We start from the raw sequence: 8,504 nt of genomic DNA, 5'->3' as shown, positions 1-8,504 counted from the left end.
TCCATATAAGAAGGAAAAAATATCCATATCCTAACAAGCTGCTTGGTTGATCCGCAACACACTTGGATCTCTTCTATGTTTTTATATTTTGTACTTCTTTTCAAATATTTTTCTTATTTTTAGAGTTTTATTTAGATGTTAATGGCTTGTACCAATGACTTTCAGCTTTTGGGGTGGTTTAAATTATATATTGTTGTTTCCGTATTATTGATTTTGAGTTTTATGAAAGGATTTAATGATGACTGATATTGTTTAATTTGTTATATGTACTTCCATAAAATTGCTACAATTGTGTTTTGAGTTAACTTACTTATTGGTGGGTTAAATAAGAGTCGTTACTTTTCTAAATTTCAAGTTGTAACAAAGGACCTCGTTCTTCAACATCGGAATGATAGGTAGTCACCACATTGTTATATCACAAACCATATGTTGAGGGTTCTGGTTCTTTCAATAATATTTATCAATCACCAAAATTAATTTCAATATAAGTCTATATTTTCCAACATTGAAGAAAATGGTTGTTGCTTTGTGACACCAACTATTTATCCACTTTAGGTTTACTATATCAGGTGATAGGTGTCACGCGATCAAGACTCGAAGACTAGTTGACCATGCGACTATAACATTATATTGCCATGCATCACGATCATGATGCACTATAAAATTCTTTGTTGTGATTGTGAGTCAGCTTCCGTGATCATGAAAAAAGAATCTCCATCAGCAATAGTCTAAAACTAGTGTTTCAATGATGCTGAAACTCATCTGAGCTTCTTGGGTCCTAATCTAAACCCTGCCAACAAGTCCTAAAAGGTACCATTGAATTGTATAAGGTGTCAAAACATGATGTGATACATAAATGCTCAAAAAGAGGGGCTGAATTGCTATGTTTCCCGCACTGGGACTGACGTTCGTCCTCGATAAATCGTGTCCGGAATCATATTAGAATAGTTGTAAACACTTCTAAGATATAAAGATAATATCTCAATATTCCATCCAAAATTTTCTCAAATATCCAATTTTTATTTATTTAAACTGTCTCACTCTGAATAGCCAATAATAATTTGCATGCAAGTCGTATTCAAAACACAACTCTGAAAAATTCCAATTGTTCCTTGATAAATGATTGACAGATTAAGAAAAGAAATGTTCATGTTGTTGGAATATGTCAATATTCACTAATTACCAAAACAAATAATTGATAACTACAAAAAATTTGTAGTGGCTACTACCTACCTAGTTTATAGCTCTAGATCCAGATTATTTTTTTTTTAATGAATATTACTTAATTATAGGACGATTCTGACTATGATGTGACATAATACATTACCTTAAAGTTAAATTCTCCAATGTAAAAAACCTCTATAACGCATTATAAGTTAGATGATTGAGTTGTAAAAGTAATTTCTGATGGCTGAATCTAAAACAAGCCTACAAATTCATGTCACACCTAATTTCTTAGGATAGTGATGCCCGCTTATGTGCATCTTAATTATTTCATATAAAATTTATATACTAATCATCTCTCCTCTATTTAGTAGAGATCCACAAAAACAGAAATATGGTCACTTAAATATCCTTCTTCAAAATTCGATACTATATAGAAAATTATATAGTCAAGAGCATAATAATAATCATTCCTTATAATAATATTTTACTATTACGGTCAAGTTATTTCTTGGATCCAATTATTTAGTTGTAGGGATTGGCTCACAAGTAAAACCTTTATAACTACATGATATATATACCAACATTCATAATCTCATTGTATACTCATGTAATGATCATTTCTTATTTGGAAGATTGTACGTTTTGTTATGCTATATTATATATTTTTTATAATATAAATATCATTATAACAATCAAAAAATTACTTGGACAAATAATGTTGGCATAGAAAGATTTGATCGTATACATATAAAATCTTGAACATACTAGCAAAAGTTTTGATTTTTTTTCGCTTGCCTCCATCCTCTTTCCCCAGTACTACCCTATAAATTTAAATTGAAGCTTAAAAGGAAAAAGAAAAAGACAGTAAAAAGAAAAAGAAGAAAAGGAATAAGGGTCAAATGGATGAAAAGTGGGGACTAAAAAGGGAAAGGGAAAAAGAATAATTCACATGAAAAGTTGGAGCAAGATCTAGCAGAAAAACATACTAATGGGATGCTCATGTAATGTCATGTGCTAATCCATTGGCTCTTTTCAGTCTACATTTTATAAAATATAAATATGGTCATGTGTATGTTAGGTGATTCGTTGTTATCTCTTTTTGCCCTTTTGTTTCACAAATTTTGGATGGTTAAAAGATTTGTTATTACATTGTAGGGAAAGCATAGAAATACATTTCAATTATAGTGAAATTATTAATTATACCTTTAAATCATGCGTGAATTATATCATCCCTTTAAACTTTTTCTTTTGGTAGTATTATTTACCCTGTTTATTAAAACGTACCAGGCGTATAAACTCATCTATACTAGATAAAATAAATGTAGTATCTTATTTAATTTAATTTTTTATATTCAAATTGATTGGACCTCATTGTTTTTCAGGTCTCAATTCTTTTATGGATGGTTGAATTTTGTGGTATATATTTTAATGGAGCATACATTTTTTGATCCTTTTTATAACTAAAAATGTTACTTCTATGATCTTATATACAAAAGATGCGTGGGATATTATTCAAAACTTCACTTTGTGCTTTATTATATTTGAAATCTGAGAAATGATGAAGTCCAGTCAGTTTAAATCTGAAAGACTATTCAAATTCAATAGGACATTAAAACTCCTCTCTTTTTCTGTCTAGTATAAGCATGTTTATGCATATCATATGCTTTAACTTGTTTTCTTTATCAGAGTGAAAGAGATAAATAATATGAAAATAAAGTTCATGAGAGTGATTGTACCCTCATATAGTATATGGGGTAAATAATACAAAAATATATAACAAATTCAAAAGTCAATAAAATTCATTCATAATTTTGATATATAATTAACAATTTCACTATAATTTAAAGAAAAAAATACATCAAAGTAAATCATTACATTATAAAATAATGGATAAAAAAATTAATATTATTGAATATTATTATGTCTAATAATTTTGGCTATATTTAGTGATCTTTATGGCAAATGACAATTGACAAGAAAGAAGGAGTTTTGTTGTCATTATGGTACATTTTGGTCCGTTTCTTTGTTTACTGTTAGCATAATCCTTTCATCCTTAATGTCATTATTTGGAAATGCACACACGTTGCATGGCTACATTTTCAGCTTTCAAAAACTCCCAGTTTATTTGTGTTATGAGTCATTAATCTCAATAGATAGTGATGGTAGAATGTGGACATAAGTTTCATATAATTCTTGTAATTTTCATTCTTTATTCCTCCATTACCCTACTCTTTATGTGTTGTAACTCTTGTAACCTTTGTAACCTCTATTCTATTTATCTTCCCATTTATTCTTCCTATTCATTGTATGGAAGATTTATTCATCTATAAATAGAGGTGTTCTTGCATGGTTTTGATAATATAAGATAATATATAGTTCACAAAAGATAGTAAAAAGGAGAGTTCATTAGTTGAAGGAAGGTGTTCTATTTGTGGAGCTTTGAACTCAACTCTTGTCCAGAGCTGTTGAGTTGTTCTTTATGAGAAGGTTATTTTATCCCGGAGGGGACAAGTCAAGAAGATTATTGCTGGACCGGTGAAAAATTTTTACTACATTGGGCTTGAATTTCCTTAAAGAGAGCAAGATATCCGCACCTCAGCCGAAGAAGAAGAAGATAACTTTTGATTTTTCTTCACTTGTAATTTTTCAGTTGTAATATTTTTTATTGTATTTTCACCAACAATTTTAAGGAGATTCAATGGGAGCAACTGAAAATCTGCGGATGTCAAGATGGGAGATCTTAACAAGTTATTCTGATTCAACGGTACTCACTTCAAGAGGTGGAAGTGTAAAGTGCTTTTCTACTTGAGTCTTCTCAATTTTCTTATGTATTAACTGAGAAGAACTCAAACAAAATAGATAACTCTTTCATGACCAACGATGAACTTGTTTCTCTTCAAGAGAAAGTTGAAAAATATGTCGGTGACTCCTACAAGTGTCGGTATTTTCTTCTTTATTGTCTATCTGATAATTTTTATGATTATTATGATCTAACTTACTCTAGTGAAAAGAAAATTTGGAAAACCTTGCCGAGTAAGTATAAAAATGAGAAGGCGGGAGTGAAAAAATATGCGGATAGCATATTTTTTCATTTCCAAATGGTGGACAACAAATTAGTGGTAGACTAAACTCAAGACTTCATAATGATTGTTAGCGAGCTCAGGTTCGAGGAAGTCAAAATTGAAGGTAACCTTATTGTTTGTGGCATAATCAATAAACTTCCACCTTCAGGGAAGGAATTTCTAAAAACTATGCACCATAAGCAAAATGAAACTTCTCTTAAGACTTTGATAATGAGAATCCACATGGAAGAAGAGGTAAGGGGCCAGATGCATTTTTATAAATAGAAGAGAACAACATCATACCGAAGGTAAATTTAACTTCTTCAAATAACGTTTCCCTTGAAACTAACAAAAATACTATTTTGAAGCCAAAGAAGAAAAAATTCAAGAAAAATGATGATAGACATCCTAAGGACAATAATGGTAGAAACAACCAAGCAAAAAATCAATATGTACAATAAAAAGGACCATGCTTTGTCTGTGGCAAAAGTAGTCATATTGCTCGATTTTACAAATTTTAAAAATGTGAGCCTACACCTCAGACAAACGTTACCGAAGAACCATTTGTGATGGTGATAACAGACATAAATATGGTGGAGAATATTGGTGGATGGTGGGCGAACTCTGGTGCAAACCGTCATGTCTGTTATGACAAAGACTGGTTTAGAAAATATATTCATTTTGAGGAGCCCAAAACCATCATGCTTGGAGATTCTCACAAAACTCAAGTACTTGGAATGGGAGATGTCGAGTTGAGGTTTACTTCTGGAAGGGTATTAGTTTTAGAAAATGTACTTTATACTCCTTCCATGAGAAAAAATTTGATGTCTAGTTTTCTTCTTAATAAAGCAAACTTCAAACAAATTATTGAATCTGACCAGTATGTAATTGTAAAAAATAAATGTTTTTGTGGGAAAGGGGTATACATGTGATGGTATGTTCAGGTTGAATGTTGAAATGAATAAAATATCTACTTTTGTTTACATTCTTTCTTTTACTAATTTTTGGCATGCTCGTTTGTGTCATATAAATTATCGTTATGTGGGAATTATGATTAGTTTAGGATTAATTCCAGTGATCAAAAAAAATTTTGAAAAATGTGAAGCTTGTAGTGAAACTAAAATCACAAAAATGCCTCATTTCCAAGTTGAATGAAAAATGATTTATTAGAATTAGTTCATACTGATATTTGTGAACTTGGAAAAATTTTAATTCGTGGGAGGAAATAGATATTTTATTACTTTCATTGATGATTTTTCTAAGTTTACATATGTTTACTTAATGAAAAATAAAAGTAATGATTTTGAGAATTTTAAAACTTTTTTCCATGAATATGAGTCACATGAGTTCAATTCTTTTATTAGATCATTGGGTATAATTCATGAAACTACTCCTCCTTATTCTCCTGCATCTAATAGTGTAGCAGAAAGAAAGAATAGAACTTTCGTTAAGTTAACTAATGCCATGTTAATTGATTCTTGTGCACCTTTAAGTTTTTGGGGTGAAGCTCTTTTGACTGCTTGTTATGTGTTGAATCGGTGCCTCATAAAAAGACCAAACTAACACCTTTTGAGTTATGGAAAGGTCATAAGCTAAATTTGGGATATCTAAGAGTTTAGGGTTGTTTAGCCTGTGTAAGGTCAATTTATCCCAAAATCTCTAAGTTAGGTAAAAAAGTTACTACTTGCGCTTTTCTTGGTTATGATTCAAATAGTACAGCCTACAGATTTTTTAATCTTGAAAATAGTATTATAATAGAATCTAGTGATGCTATATTTCATGAAAATATAGTGTGAGTCTAAGGACTAAAGAAAATATTTTGTCACTACCTAGTTCTTCTACTTCTACTTTAAACAACAAAAACAACAAACCCAGTGTATTCCCACATAGTGGGGTCTGGGAGGGTAAGATGTACGCAGTCTATACCACTACCTCCGGAGAAGTAGCAAGGCTATTTTCGATAGATCCCCGGCTTAAGACAAAAAATATTAATCAAATCCACAAAAAAGCACGTAACAAAATGACAAGATATAAATACACTACCCACAAGGAATAGCAACCAAAGAATAGTACACCATCGCAATACAGCATGCAACAAGGTAGCATACCAAGAATAATACACCCACCAAGCTACGTCCTACCCTACCGACCCAAACTGACATTAGTCTTCTATCCTAATACGCGACCTCCATAACTTCCTATCTAGGGTCATGTCCTTAGTGAGCTGTAACTGCTTCACATCATAGCCTCATAATCTCTATCTATATATCTATCTATCACCAATATTCACTGAAAAAGCAAAGTGCTTTTAGTTTAAATGCTGACATATGAGGAATTGAGCTCTCCTGGTCACTTAAAAAATGAACAGAAGAAATATAGTTATATAGAGAAAATAATGATTTTAAATTAAGAAGAAGTAAATGAGCTAGAGTAGAAATAGATTTTGATCCTGATTATTATGTTTTTAACATTGAAGAAGACCCTCTCACTTTAAAAGAAGCTTTATCTTTGGATGATGCTATTTTTTGGAAAGAGGTTGTAAATGATGAAACGGAATCACTAATCTCCAATAAAAATTGAAAGCTAGTTGATTTACCACCAGATTGTAAAACAATTGGATGTAAATGGGTCTTACATAAAAAGTTAAAACAGGATGTATCTGTTGATAAATATAAAGCTAAGCTAGTGGCTAAAGGTTTTAAACAACTAGAAAGCCTAGAATTTTTTGATACTCTTTCACCAGTAATTAGAATTACATCCATTAGACTTTTAGTTGCTATTGCGATAATTTTTTATTTACAAATTTATCAAATGAATGTAAAATTGTTTTTTTAAATGGAAACCTAAATGAAGAGATTTACATGGAATAACCCGATTGTTTTGTTGAGGCTAGCCAAGAAACCAAAGTGTGTAAACTTACTAAATCCATATATGGCTTAAAACAGGCACCAAAGCAATGGCATGACAAGTTTGATTCCTGCATGATTGATAATGGTCTTAAAACAAATGAGTGTTATAAGTGCATATTGTTGTTTCGGGTACATAATCTATATTATGTCAAAACAACTTCAACACAAGTTCAGGATTAAATCAAGAACACTTATGAAATTTTCCAACACCTTCAACACAAATTCAATATGACCTATCAAAGAAGTGTGTTATTTTATTTTAAAGAAAAAAGATGAAGCAGAATAATCCAAGTCCTCTGAATTAACGGAGTGTCCTTAAGGAAATAATTCCCCTTAAGTACTCGAGGTTGCGTAATTTTCCTCCCAAAATAAAATGACTTCATAATCAGAATGTAGCGGTACCTCAAACCTTCTAATTTTCTTCTAACTCACTCAACGAGGAGATGATCACAAAGAGTTTTTAGAAGTAGAAAAGTGATTTTCAATGTTGAAATTTTTCATACTACCTGAGGAAAAAAGTTCAGGTATTTATAGCCATCAAATGCCCATTCGAAAAGGAAGCAATTGTTCATAGAAGGGTGTATCATTTCGGAACAGTCATATCTGTCCATTCCAAAAAAACATGTCTTTTCTGAACAGACATATCCAACCGAACAGTCACCTTTTTCCAAAATAGTGTGTCATTTTCTCGAAGGATTGCGTCCCTCTATTTTTCATTCCGACCAATTGAACCCAAAAATCCCCCACATGAATGGGGAATAACTATTCTTTGTAAAACTTTATGAATAAGTATGTGATCATCAAGTAAATACTGATTGTATCTGGATAAGTGGGTTTTACTTTGAACTTTTCGTAGTGAACATGCATCGGATGCACTCGGTCAATCGGTAGATTTGATATCTTAAACCGTCGAGCTTTAATGTGCACCTGGACAATACATGTCATACAACTAGACTTTTACCATTTATGGTTCTCACGGTTTTGTTCATTTTATCCATGAACACGTCTCGGTTTCATGAGATCTTTAATAATAGGCCGTTACTAAAATTCTTCTTAAAGTGGCTTCCACTTCTCCCTCACATAGATAATTTCTAAACATTCAATCCTATAGATTAAACTATTTGATAAAATCTGCCAAATTTAGATAATCATTAAAAGACTTCACACCATAAGTCTTATCCTTATTTACTAAACATTGTCTATATCACGAGAATAAGTTGGGTATATTGACAATGTTGAACCTGTCAGACATAACTTTGTTTGATTTCTTTGAACCTAGCTCCTGCGATCTCCAGTTTGCTAGGTAGAGTTACCACCATGCTGATTTGTCCTGGGTCGTAAACCTATTCCCTTGGATATTCTCTCA

This window comes from Capsicum annuum, chromosome 7 (genome assembly GCF_002878395.1).
Source record: "Capsicum annuum cultivar UCD-10X-F1 chromosome 7, UCD10Xv1.1, whole genome shotgun sequence".
In the NCBI taxonomy this organism is placed as follows: Eukaryota; Viridiplantae; Streptophyta; class Magnoliopsida; order Solanales; family Solanaceae; genus Capsicum; species Capsicum annuum.
The sequence above is the reverse complement of the archived record's forward strand: the minus strand, read 5'-3'. Positions refer to the sequence as shown.